This window comes from Neofelis nebulosa, chromosome 3, assembly GCF_028018385.1.
Source record: "Neofelis nebulosa isolate mNeoNeb1 chromosome 3, mNeoNeb1.pri, whole genome shotgun sequence".
Taxonomy (NCBI): domain Eukaryota; kingdom Metazoa; phylum Chordata; class Mammalia; order Carnivora; family Felidae; genus Neofelis; species Neofelis nebulosa.
In genome coordinates, this window is record NC_080784.1 from 16,829,512 (window position 1) to 16,843,740 (window position 14,229).

General features: G+C 42.3%; 1 protein-coding gene across 4 annotated transcripts in view; it reads left to right on the forward strand.

The window, feature by feature from the left end:
* The window catches only part of SNX25 (sorting nexin 25), a 133,931-nt gene that overhangs the window by 7,034 nt on the left and 112,668 nt on the right, over positions 1 to 14,229 (forward strand). The window lies entirely within an intron of this gene.

Here is a 14,229-nt window from a genome sequence, read left to right on the forward strand (position 1 = left end):
AAGTAAACAAATTTACAAAAAGTAAACAAAGCAAACTGTTGACAGAGTACATGTACCATTTAGGATTTGAGTTGCCCCTGAGTATACGAGATGAATCACAGGAGCTAGGATTGCAAAGGTACTTTGGGCCACGTTGTAGAAGTCTTCAATTGAGAGTAAAACTGGATTTTAGTCTGTGGGCATGGCAGCTATTGGCATTTCCTGAGACAGGAGTGATAGCCTCAGAGCTGGGCTTTACAAATGTTAAATGGAAAGTGATTGGGATAAACACAGGAGGAGAAAATACCATGTTAAATGCAGTGGTAAAAAGTGAGAGTTAATGAGGCTGTGTGAATGGAGATAAAAGGCAATAAATTTGAGTGAGCTTTTTATTTGATGTAAAATATCATTAGTTATCATTACAGATAGGTTTAAGAATCTTTTCAGGAGTGTCCTAACATTCTCTGTAAACAGTAAATTTCGGGGCACCTGGGTGACCCAGTCACTTAGGCATCTGACTGTTGATTTCAGCCCAGGTCATGAGGTCAGAGTCGTGGGATCGCGCCCCACATTTGGCTCTGCCCTGAGCATGGAGCCTGCTTGAGATTCTCTCTCTTTCTCTCTCTCTCTCTCTCTCTCTCTGTCTCCCCCTCCCCCTCTCCCCTCTCCCCTCTCCCCTCTCTCCCACACACACTTCCCCTTCTCCTCTCCCCCACTAACACATGCCCCCCCCCCCCCCCCCCCCAGTAAACAAACAAAACAGTAAATTCAGCCCCCAAACAAAGGGTTGTCTTGTTCACAAAATGAACACAGTTTCCAAGCTTGAATGTTCTCCTTGGAGCCTAAATTCTGGTCATTTCCTGGGAGGTTGATTTCTCACTGTCTTCTATCTCAAGCTGCTTTTGTTTTGGGAGCATGCTGTGATGTCACCTTCATGATTGAATGTTGCCTTCTTGAAAATCTCTTATGTTTCATTTCCCAACCTTATAGTTTTGGGGGTAGGGAGTACCCCCAGATTCCTGAAAATGTGAGTTCTTATAGTCAGAATCATGCACATAATTGTACTAAAAAGGTGACTCAGCAGGTTTAGTACTAAAGGCTCAGGCTTAGAAAATGAACATTGTCTGTAGAAGGCTTTAAATATTAAAATAATAGTGTACAGACTTGTGTAAAACAAAAAAGTTGCACCTTTGCTTTTGGAAAAAAAAAATTGCAAACTTGGAACTTATTTTTTTTACCCTTCTCTCTTAGGTCACTTTCTAAACTAGGGTTGGGGGCGTGGGTGGGAATGATAGGTGTGATCGGCAGCCCTTCTCAAGGGCTCTTCCTGGGTACCCTGAGCCCAGGCCCAGTTACTTATTTCCATATCCTGTGTCAGCCCTGGGCTGTGTGCTTGTATAGTTTCTCCAAACACAGTGGAGCTTTCCAGAAAGCCCAGGGAACCGATTTGGTTGTATTTTGGTGGGTTTCTCAGCTCAGATTCTGCTTTGGGAGAATGCAGTTGGGAGTGTGAGGTGTGCCTGCTGTGTCCCTGGGCCTGACCTGTTCTGTGCGGTTACTATGGGCACTGACCAGTCCTGGTACATTTGTCAGCCAGCCTGGGGTTTCCGCGTCTGAATAGCTAAGAGCTGGATGTGAAGAAAAACGAATATGGTAACTCCAGATAAAATGCCTCTGGGGCCAAGGAGGAAAAGGAATGAATTGTGCATGTTTAGGATAAGAAACGTGAACTTGTTGAGGCCACTGGGATCTATTTAGTAAGCTTTCAGTTGTAGTGTAGAATACTGCTCTTGGAAAATTAGGTAAGTTTTTGCGAATACTTCTTTCTTTCCTTTTTCTTTTTAATACATTTTTTAAAATTTTATTTGAGAGAGACAGAGACAGTGCAAGTGGGGAGGAGGCAGAGAGAGAGGGAGACAGAATCCCAAGCAGGTTCTGTGCTGCCAGCACAGAGCCCTATGCGGAGCTTGAACCCATGAAACCGAGAGATCGTGACCTGAGCCAAAGCCAAGAGTCAGACACTTAACCGACTGAGCCACCCAGGCACCCCTACAAATATTTATTTCTAAAGTAACCTGAATTTCTGTAGTTCTCAACCACCTGTGTGTATGAGTGACTTTACATTAATGGTAGTAACTAAAATTTTACAGGTGTTTGGTTCTGTCTGCTCATGCAGAACCTTGGTCTGCAGTGCCCCTAGCTGCCCCTCCCCAGACTTCTGAGAGTCCATAGGCAGTGTCTTCTGTATTTGTGAATAAGCTCATTTATATTCCTTCATTTCTGGTGCCTTCAAAGCATTGGAGAGAGGCTTCTCTGCCATCACCACTGTCAGTCTGTGAAAAAGCACATTTCTTTTTGGGCAACTAGGGTTTTAATCCCCCAAAGCTGGATATCCAGGTGTGCTTCCCTCTGAGCCAAAGCCCCATTATGTACTTCATAGCAGCTGAAGTGTTGCCCTGTTTCTCTAGGGTATGCATCTCAAAATTTTTTTCACCTTGTTACAGAAGCTGAGGAACGAATGCTCCTGTTGGCATTTCCTGGAAGACAGCCCCTTCCCTTTTGTCCACCTGGCCAGGAGCAGCCCTGGGAAGCCAGAGCTTTCTTTCCTAGCATCAAAGCTTTCTGTCTGTAGCCTTGAGCCCATATCTACAAGCCACCTCCCAGAAGGTCTCATTACCCTGTGCAAGTTAGTTCTTAAAATACCTACCTGAGGGCTGCATGCAGGCTTTGCCAACTTGTTACACATGGAATTAACATCTTTAAGTATTCCAGAAATTTCAGTGTGTTTTTCTGAGACAGTTAATCTCTTTTTCCTTCTGATTTTCTTTTTTCCTGTTTCATTAAACCTTTCTGAGATGATCATCTCTAGATAAATTCAGGAAGTTGCTTTGTTTTCCTGATTTGAATTATGGTTGTTCTTGAGTTTTCTTTTTTTATTATCTCACTCTTAGGCAGTCTCATCCTTGAGCCCCCGTAAAAACCATCCCTACACTCAGGATTAGAGATTTATTCCTCTCTTTTTTTGGGCCTCAGACTCATTTATTCAACTGCTTGACTTGACATTTCCATTTGGCATTTGTCGTGGTGCCTGAAACTCAGCTAGTCCAAGTGTCCCCATCCCTCTTCCATTGTCCTTTGTGTCCATGACTGGCACCTCCAAAAGTCAGGTCCCATGGCCAGAAGGCTTTGAGTTCCCTGGACATCTCCTTCTCCTCACTGTGCATATGCTGTCCATCATCAGGTCCTGCCTTCTTACCTCTTGAGTGTCTTGCACCCATCCCCTTCTTTCCATCTCTTCTGCTTTGTCCCAGTTGCCATCATGTCTCACCTAGATGGCTGCAGTAGCCTCTCAACTCCTCTCTCTGTATCCTTGTTGGCATTTTATTTATATTTTTTATTTTTTAAATTTTTAAAATCTTTATTTTTGAGAGAGAGAGAGCGCGTGCACACATGAGCAGGTGAGGGGAAGAGAGAGAGGGAGACACAGAACCTGAAGCAGGCTCCAGGCTCTGAGCTGTCAGTCCAGAGCCTGACATGGGGCTCGAGCTCACAGAGTGCGAGATCATGACCTTAGCTGAAGTCAGATGCTTAACCGATTGAGCCACTCAGGCGCCCTGACCTTGTTGCCATTTTAAAAATGCAAACCTAATTCAATCCATCTTCAGCAACAGGCTTAATTAAAATCCGCTAGTGGCTTCCTGTTCTTCCCAGCTCTTCAGCCTCCTCTGTCTTCACTACCTTCATCCTCATACTCCATCCTTAAAGGGCCATGCTCCCTCCATCACTGGAGACTTTGTACATTGCCTCCTTTGCGTGGAGCAGCCCACTGCCCCCTTGCATAGTGAGCTGCTTCCCCAGACCTCAGTCATCACTTGTGCAGGGAGAGTCTCCCCCTCTGCTGTGTGGATTCTCCTGGCATCACATACCTTTTCCTTACTGTACCTACCAACGGCTGTAATTTTATATTCCCTTGGATGATTCCTTGTCTGTCTTGATCTCCACAAAGGCAGAAACTCCCCTGTATCTTTAAGAGCATGATTTAGTAGGTGAGCAATAAATCTTTCTTGACCAAATAAATAACTGGGCATTAATAGAGCATTGACAATAAGATAATGGTTTTGGAGCCACTCTTCTGAATTTGAATCATGGCTCTGCCCTAATAACTGTGAGTATGGGCAACCTGCTTAAGATTTCTAGACCTCATGCCTGGGTGGCTCAGTTGCCTAAGTGTCTGATTTCGGCTCAGGTCATGATCTCACCGTTTGTGGTCTCGAGCCCCACATTATGTTCTGTGCTGACTGCTCAAAGACTGGAGCCTGCTTTGGATCCTATGTCTCCCTCTCTCACTGCCCCTCCCCTACTTGTGCTCTGTCTCTGTCTCTCTCAAAAGTAAATAATAAACATTAAAATATGTTTAAAAAAAACATTTCTAGAGCTCAGTCTCCTTATGTGAAAAATGGAGATAATAAATACTTTTCAAGGGTTATTTGGAACAATGTTATAGTATTTGAAAATACAAATTCTAATATTTATAAAAGTGTTTTGAATATAGGAGGTGTTAAATACTAGATTTTGCACTATCACTTTTAAAAAAACCTTTTTATTGTAAAATAACAAATGCAGATTCAGAAAATCACAGAAAATAAATGTATAGTTGGATGAATGATCATAAAGAGAACACCCTTGGAACTTCCAGAAACTCCAGAAGCCCCTCTGTATTTCCACCCAATGTCAGCCCCTCCTCTTCCACTTAAGTAACTCTTGACTTTATAGTATTCACTTCCTTGCATGTTGTTATGGTGTTATCACTCAAATGTGCATCAGTGGACATGATAGGTTTTTTCCCCCCATTAAAAAAAAATTTAGTTTCTCCTCTATCCTTTTCCTTATGGGATATCCTTATCCTCTTATCCTCTGTCCTTTCTTTGCAATTTATTTGTGAAGAACCTGGATACTGTGGAGTATCCTGTGGTCTGGATTTTGCTGATTACACATGAATGATGCAGTTCAACATGTCCTCTCCTTTGTATGTCCCGCAAATTGGCAGCTGGATCCAGAGGTGTGATCAAACTTGTGTTCGATCCATTTGACAGACTATAGGTGGTGGTGTGATCTTTCATTGGGAGACACAAAACATCTTACTGACTTTTGGTTATATTAGTAGCTGCTGATGGTTGATAGCTAGATCCACTAATTTGTTGGGGGTGACAAAGTGGTAATGTTCAAATTCTGTCATTTACTTTTCATTTATTGCTTTGAATACTTTTTTTTAATTAAAAAAATTTTTTAAGTTTATTTAGTCACTTGGAGGGAGAGAGAGAGAGAAAGAACAAGTCGGGGAGGGGCAGAGAGAGAGAGAGAGGGAAGAGAGAATCCCAAACAGGCTCTGCACCGTCAGCACAGCACAAAGCCTGATGTGGGGCTTGGACTCACGAATGGTGAGATGAGAACCGAAGCTGAAGTCAGACATTTAACCAACTGAGCCATGCTGGCACCCCTGAATACTTTTTTAAAAGAGACCTGTTTCCCTCATCTATTTGGTTACACAGTGGTATACAGTTCATATAGAAAAGCAGAGTAAATGCTAGATTTTCCCCCATTATTAGTTTCTAAAATAATGAGTTGGTTCCCCAACATCCTTTGAAGGTAATCAATTAGTTATGTGTTTTGAAAAAAGAATGTACTACGACCTTGCAGATGAGAACGTAATAGACAGGTTTTGATCAGTTGTAATGATCTTTTTTGAAGCTTCTATAATCCCATCTTTGGCCCATGGGAGCCTTTTGAAGTTGGCTCCAGAGACCTTTCTATATGACCCTACCTTTTGATATGACCCTAATTAGTTTTTAGAGTTTTCTTGCTGTCTGACATAACCGGATATTTCAGGTTCATCTTGAGCAGTTTCTTCTCACACCTGGACTTAGCCATTTCTCCAAAAAGAGCCCTGATTTCTTTTAATGGGAAATGGTATTTCAAGAACTCATTCTGCCTCAGCTCTGAGTAGCACAGCCAAGACCCGGACCCAGCTGTTGGGACTTGATTTGCTTTATTTGTTTGTAGGGTGACCAACCGACCTGATTTGCTTCCAACTGTCTTGGTTTTAGTACCAAAAGTTCTGTGCCCCAGGGGAAAAAAATAAAACTCATTCTAGGTGTTAAGGAGGCTTGTTGCTATTGGTTTGGTCATTGTTTCTTGGCTTTCTCTATGGAGAGATCTGGAAAAGTGTGTTTTGCAGAGAATTCTCTCAGGTGTTAGCTTTATTTACTTCATAGGTCTTCTTAAAGGCAAGTAACACTTTGAACAGTGCTTTGTAATCATCTTTGCCACTTGCTTATCGTAGCCTATCTTGGCATTGTTAACGGGTTCGGGGAAATAGGTTGTATGGTCTCCATTTAATTCATTGCATTCCAGTCCATGGTTGTGTATACAGTAGACACATATGAATATCAAAGAGTAAATGCCTTAGTAATTGTTGTAGCTAAACTTAATATTTATTGTACATACTGTATGTAGCTGGATGTATTACCTAATTTAAATTTTAAACCTACCATGTGAGTTAGGACTGTTCATCTCATTTTACAGATGGGAAAACTTAGGTTTAGAGCAGCTGACTACTGTATCCAGTCCACATAGCAAGTGGAGGAACTAAGAATTAAACCCAGGTCTCTCTTACCCTGGAGTCCATACACTTAACCACTTTATTACCCTTTTAATTATTAAAGATCAATCTCACCTGATTGAGGTTTAAAAAAATTTGAAATTCTTTGGGATGGTTCTAGGATTTGTTTAGGAATTGATGTCACTTTAGAAGTCTCAGGATGAACTAGAATCATGTCCCAACTACCCCTTCTATGCTCATGATGATCATTTCTAATTGAGTAAGGCTGTTTTTGTTTTCCTGCTGAATCTGGATGAGGCCTCAGAATCCTTTTCAATATAGTATTCCAGGCAATTAGTAACTATTTACTAGAGTTGGCACGTAATGTGAAACCCATCTGCCATTCTGAGTGAGAACCTCCGAGAAGGGCAGTGATCCCTCTGGATTCCCGTAGCACATTTCTGTCCCTGTATTACTGTCATCATTGTGCTGTATCATAAGTCAGTCACACACTCTTCTCATCTGCTCTGGTAAAAACTAGTTTTCTAAACTATGATCCATAAATGCTTAATTCTTGGAGATTCTTTTAGGTACACTTCAAAAACTAGAGGCAGGATGAGAGGCTTGTTTCATCACATAAATTTGAAAAACTAAGTTCTTGAAACTTGCTATTTTAATGTTGAGAAATCCTATAATAAAGGTATCTGTTAAACTGTTTTTAACCCTGTGTTTTTGGAGCGCCTGGTGGCTCAGTGGGTTAAGCGCCCACTCTTGATTTCGGCTCAGGTCATCGTCTCACAGTTGGTGAGATTGAGCCCCATGTTGGGCTCTGCCCTCAGAACATGGAGCTTGCTTGGGATTCTCTCTCTCCCTTTCTCTGCCCCTCCCCTTCCTGCCCCCCTTCCCTACATGGTCTCTTTCTCTCTTTGAAAATAAATAAACATGAAAAAAACTTAGACCCCCTGTGTTTTCTACATGTGACCAATCCCTATCCCCCCCTTTTTTTAATTAAACAATAAAGACATCTATTAAGAAATAATACACAATCTAAAGGTCTAGAGGTAGGACAGGCCCCTTGTGGGGAATGTCAAGCCTCCATCACCATTTCTTGTATTTCTTCTGCCCTCTCCTGAGGTGGATTAACTCTTAGACTAGTGGCCAGATGATGGTGGCAGCCTCAGGTACCACAGCCACACCATATGATATCCAGAGGAAGAAAGTCCCTTTTGGGAACAAGGAAAAGGTTACTACAAATGCCTCTGGCAATCTTCTCCTCACATCTTACTGGCTAGGTTTGGGCAAGGGGACAGGATTTCTGTGATTGACCTGGGTCAACCTTTAGAAAGGAAAGAAATTAGAGTCAAAACAATAAGTACTTCCTAGTTTTCATGACTAGGGCTCACCTGTCTTTTTAGCCTGTCTTCCACACTTCTGCTCATTCTTAAATCTACCTTTTGGGGCGCCTGGGTGGCTCAGTCAGTTAAGCTTGATTTTGGCTCAGGTCATGATCTTATGGTTTGTGAGATCGAGCCCCTTGTCAGGCTCTGTGCTGACCGTGCAGAGCCTGCTTTGGATCCTTTCTTCCCTCTCTCTACCCCTCTCCCCCTCATTCTGTCTCTCTAAATAAATAAATAAATAAATAAATAAATAAATAAGTATCCAAAAATATATATACCTTCTGTTCCTGATTTTACCCTCGTGTGGTGTATGTGCGAGTAACCACATGCCTCTGAGAAGGCCACAGCCCCCGTTTCTGCCCTTTCACTTCTGCTTGTTAAAGGCCCATTTCAATTGTCCTTCCGTCCTTTACCAATAAGTCAGCTTTACCTGCTTTTTGGTTCTGCCCAGTAAATGTTTATTGTGGCAAGGAGAGGGAAAAGTCTGGGTTAATTCCAGGGTCTGGCATGGGAGGATAAATGACTTCAGGAACCATTTGTGCAGGTTTGGAACAGTGGTGGGTAGTGGGTTTTTGCCGTGTAGAGTTTGAGAGGCCTGTGGATATGTTCAGCCTGCAGTTAGGTGTGCAGGTCTGCAATCTGAGGGGGAGGCCAGGATGAAGGGAGTAGATTTGTTGGCGGTCCGGATACAACACGGTAGTCAAAACTACAGGGTTGATGAGACTGCCCAGGACAGCCTATAATGGTTGAAACCAGGGAGCAAAGGCAGGCCGAGGAGGAGCCGTCCACTGCGGTGTGAGGGCAAACAATGCCGAGACCGTGCGTAGGAGAGAAGAGGCAAGAGAGAAGCAGGGAATAAGTGGCAAGTAGCGTCGGGTGTAGCAGAGAGGTCCAGAAGGAGGACCGAGAAGTGTCCACTGGGTCTGACAACTAGGAGGGTCTTTGGAGACTTGTGACAGTGGTGGTTGGGGAGGCAAAGATGGATGTGGGGGCAGAAATGATATCCTTGTGGGTGAAGAGTGAGGAGGAGGTGAGGAAGGAGAGACAGTATGTGGACGGTGCTCTCTAGAAGCTTGACTGAGGAGGAAAGAAGGGAAGGGAGCATTGATAGGATTGTGTGTGTGTTGGGGGTGGGGGGGGGCTTTTTGTTGAGTGGAGAGATGTAAACACATTTCCGAGTTAAAGGGGAATCTTGAAAAGGAGACGGGAAGGGCCTGAAAGTCTCAGCTAGAGAATGATTGATAGGGTGGTGTCTAGGCACACAGGACCAGAGCACGGGTGGAGGGTTTGGGCTTGTGACTAGTGGGAAAGACGTACAAAGGGGAGGGTATAGAGAGAACCTCTTAGGAGGTTGGCAGGGAATTCAGATGTTTCAAGCTGGCCCCTACTTTCTCGGTAAGTAGGAAGTAAAGTTAATTGCTGACGGTTAAGAGAATGACCCGTGCAGAGGGTAATTTGAAGATAGGTGGCAAAAAGTTTGGGGGAAAAATAACTATTGGAGAAAATACCAGCAAAGTCATTTATTGAGCCCTTACTATAGTAAGTATATTCTCATTTAGTCCTCACAGGGACCCCCATGAGATAGTTACTCTTAGCCCCATTTTGTGGACCAGGAAACAGTTTTAAAGAGGTTAAGTGACTTGCTAAAGGTGTCAGGTTATGAACCAGGGATCCAGGCTTTTTCTGACACTGGAACCAGCCTCTCAGTCTTTATGCTCTACGGCCACACAGCGGGGAGGAAGCCTAGCAAGGATAAGTGGGCAGATTGTTTTATTTATTTAGTTTAGTTTAGTTTTTTAAGATATGAGCACAGGAGTTGCAATTTTATTTTTTTATTAAAATTTTTTTAAAGTTTGTTGATATATTTTGAGAAATAGACACACACACACACACACACACACACACACACACACACACACAGCACGAGTTGGGGAGGGGCAGAGAGAGAGGGGGAGAGAGAATCCTAAGCGGACTCTGCACTGCCAGCACAGAGCCCGACTCGGGCTCTATGAGATCCTGACCCAAGCTGAAAGCATGACATGACACTTAACTAACTGAGCCACCCGGGGTGGGGGTGGGGGGCCTGGGCAGATTGTTTTAGAGTTAAGTGCAGTTTGTGGGTTGGAGGCCAGGAGAATGTGGTGACACCCACTGGCATGGTTGTGATACGTTTGCAGGAGGAGCACTCGGCTCCTGCAGGGGAGCCGAGAAAGAGCCAGGCCGTGGGACAGACCAGGGTACAGGAATCCTGATGGGAGCTGCTCAGGCGTCAGCTAAACCAAGGAAGGAACCGAGGCCAGGAGGGAGCTTAGAGGAAGGGGACGGGTAGAAGAGATTGTAAGTCTACTAAGAAAGACCTTGAGGTGGCCACGAGAAAGGGGGAGAAGAGAGGAGGGTCCTGGAGCTGAGGAGCCAAGGCACCATGTTGTGGATGTGATGTGCCCTGATGTTCCACGTTGTTCATCTTCCTATTTCTTTTGTGACTGAAGGAGTTGCGTCCAGAAGCTCTCTGATAAAATGATGTCTGAGAAGAAAGCTTGCATTGTACATTATGAAATCAGGCAGTGGGAGAGACTAAGGGTGTGTAGAGTGGGGGTGCTGTCTCTCGACTGGCCCAAGGTCAGCGCTGGCAATTCCAGTGTCCCTTATGGCATTTGCTTGGAACTGTACTCAGGTGATTTTTACCGATTAAAGGCAATAGCAGTTAGGTAATAACGTGGTTGTTTTTCTTTAGAGGAGCTTCATTCAGTGCCTGTACTCAGTGTAGGCCATTCTAGGACTACAAATACTTTTTGATTCAAGCACTACATTTAAAACTACCTCTTGGGGAGCCTGGGGGGCTCAGCTGGTTAAGCTTCTGACTTTGGCTCAGGTCAAGATCTCACAGTTTGTGAGTTCGAGCCCCGCAGTGGGGGCTGATGGCTCAGAGCCTGGAGCCTGCTTTGGATTCTATGTCTCCCTCTCTCTCTGCCCACCCAGGCGCCCCAGAAGTTTTGTTCTTTGAATTTTAACATGAATTTTTGATGGAAACGGTAGGAATAATTTTTATGATCTACATCTATGCTGGGACAGTTAACTTTTTACCCATTAGTTAGAAGGGACGTAAAGTCAACTTCTTTGAATAGTTTCCATTGAATTCATTTTGATTTTATCCAACCACTGTTTTTATGGCAATAATTCATCTCCCACATTTCAGTATCTTGTATATCTGTGTGTTGCCTGAGCCACTGTACATGGAGCTCAGCTTTTTGCTTTAAGGGAACTATGGAAATAGAGATACTACTGAATTAGATTACCAATATAATATTTTTCTAACTTGGTAGGTACTAAATATCTAATCACCAGTTTTTATTTAAAAGCTATTATTAATATTAATAATAGTATTATGGTATTTCAGAACAACAATGGAATATTAAAAAAAAAACAGTGATTGCTTTTGTTACTAAAGGACTCTGTGAAAAAAGGAATTCTATGTGACTCCTCTCGATTTGTTGAGTTACATGAAAGCCTTGAAGCAGAGGTAACCACTCTCTCTCCTTTCTCATTTGTGTTGAGTGGTTTCAGTGAGAACTCTGATGAAATGAGAATAATTCTTGTAATATACCTCAAATATGTATTAACTTAAATTCTTATGGAATGATCTCATGGGTTGATTGTATACTGAGTAACTTTTCTTCCATGACCTGGGCTGAAGATCATAATGTAGAGAAGATACCAGAATAAGGAAGAATATTAGAATTCCAAAGCACAACCTTCCTCAGTGGTATGGCTAGCCTAACTTAATCTCTTTAAAACTGTTTCCTGATCCATAAAACAGGGATAACACTATCTCATGGGGTCACTGAGGATTAAATGACAATGTACTTAGCATACAGCCCAGTACAACATTAAGGACTCAATAAATGTTTTTTGCTGTTATTATCTCTAAGAGTTCTTTTTCTAAACCTTTTGCCACCTCTTTTACTTGAAGATAAGCTTCCGTCAAAAATAGATTAAGGCCCTTGAGCACAGAGAATATAATTTATTTACCTTTGTCTCTGTGGTACCCAACTAAGTGGCAGACACACAGAGTCCTCAGTAAATGTTAGATGATTGAATGAATGGATGGAAATGTGATTCCTATCATGGAAGCCTGTGATTTCCCTCGTGAACTCAAAATTACAATGGAAGTCAGCAACAAAATGGTTATAGAATTTTTATTACATGAACCTTTTCAGAAATGCACAAAGCTAATGTCAGTTTTCCATTACCCTTCCTGAGACAATTTGCTTTTCCTCATTCTCCTCCTTCTAGCCCTGGTATCTGTTCTGCACTTACCAGTTTAGGCAAACTGCTGTCTGCCTGTGTACTTTCAAGTGCATGTTATTACTCCAGTTTCCAAACCTGTGTCTGATTTGAGATATACTTAAATTTCTCTTAAAATCAAGTGAAGTGTGTTTTCTAAGGATCTTCAGATTTGAGTCCTTGACGTTAAAAGTGAAACACATCTCCCTTCCCGTTAGTCTAATTCTTCCAACTGAGTGGAAAAACAATCCTAAATACATTAACCTACCTCAAAATCTATCTCTGTTGATCAATTAGTAAAGAACTATTCATTTTTCTCCTGGAAAGTAGTTTATTAACCAAGAAATCTTGTGACAGTAAGACCTGAAACCATGAAAGTCATAATACTAATCACATGTAATAGAACTACAATCATTTTTTGCGAAGGAAATTATCATTGTAAAAAAATTTAGACTATGACTCTTGGAAGTGTAATAAGAACCTATATTTGTAAACTGCTTTGTAATTTTAAAGCACTTTTACTGCATTATCCTTCTTGAGATGCAGAATCATCCTTTAATATAAATAGAGCAAAAATTATTTAAATTGAATTGAATCTCAAAGAGGTGAATATGTTTACTATAACTCAGCAAGAAAATGGCAAAGAACCAACTACAGCCTACATTTTCTGGGTCTTAATGTAGTGTTTTTGCCATTATAATGTAATGTCATATGCTTTTCCCATAGTAATAATAGGGGGATTGTGCTCCAGCATAAAGCACATTTGAATTTCGTATTTGTTCAGAGAAAGTTCTTATTTCATACTCTTTCATGGGATCTAGTCTCAGATCTATCCCAGCTGAAGAATATCTTTCATTATAGAAATATAAACAGAACCTTGATTCCTATATGTGATGCATACAGGCAGGGTTGGCCTTTAGCCTGAACACAACCATACTTTGATAAACGGTGTAATAAGCTATGGGAGCTACTGATGATCTAATCTACCATTCATCTCTTGCCAAGTTCATTTTAGGTAGAATCACGATAGGGATTTATATTTCTGGAGGCCAAGTTGGCTTCACGGCCCACATATTCCTCAGGCTAGAGAAGGCCCTGTCTTGCTCCTGCCTCTGTGTCCATTACTCATTTCCCTGTCTGGAAGTACCCTGCAGCATCGGGTTTTCCAGGCCCATAGTTCAGGGTTGGCTGAAGAGGCTGGAAAGGGATTTTTCCAGTTCAGCTTTGCATATTTTGTGCTTCACAGCATCTCCTACACTCTCCTACCATGCCCCATTCAATTCCTTCAGTTTCTTCTTAGCTCGTAAGACTCCATGAAGCACAAAATTCTTGAGGTACACAGTCTTTTGAATGAAGTCAGACTCCAAATCCAACTATATATTTAATAGACACTTAGTAGTTTTTTAGATTGTTTCTGGTGGTCCTACACTTAGATCAATAGCATAGAAATGAAAATATTTTTTCATTTAAAAGAGAAAGAGGGGCACCTGGGTGGCTCAGTCGGTTAAGCATCTGACTTTGGCTCAGGTCATGATCTCATGGTCTGTGGGTTTGAGCCCCACATTGGGCTCTGTGCTGACAGCTCAGAGCCTGGAGCCTGCTTTGGATTCTGTGTCTCCCTCTCTCTCTGTCCCTCCGCCACTCATGCGTTGTCTCTCTCTCTTTCTCAAAAATAAACAATAAAAAGTTTTAAAAAACTAGGAAGAAAATGGTGGAGACAAAGTAAATGCATAGTAATAGAAGAATAGTTACATTGTGGTAGAAGTCATTCAAAACAATATATTCCAAATCTTATTTCATAAAAGATGCTCATAATACTAATTATGAAAAGCCAGCTGCAGGGGTTCCTGGGTGGCTCAGTTGGTTAAGTGCCCCGACTTCGCCTCCGGTCATGATCTTAGGCTTTGTGGGTTCAAGCCCCGCGTTGGGCTCTGTGCTGACAGCTCAGAGCCTGGAGCCTGCTTTGAATTC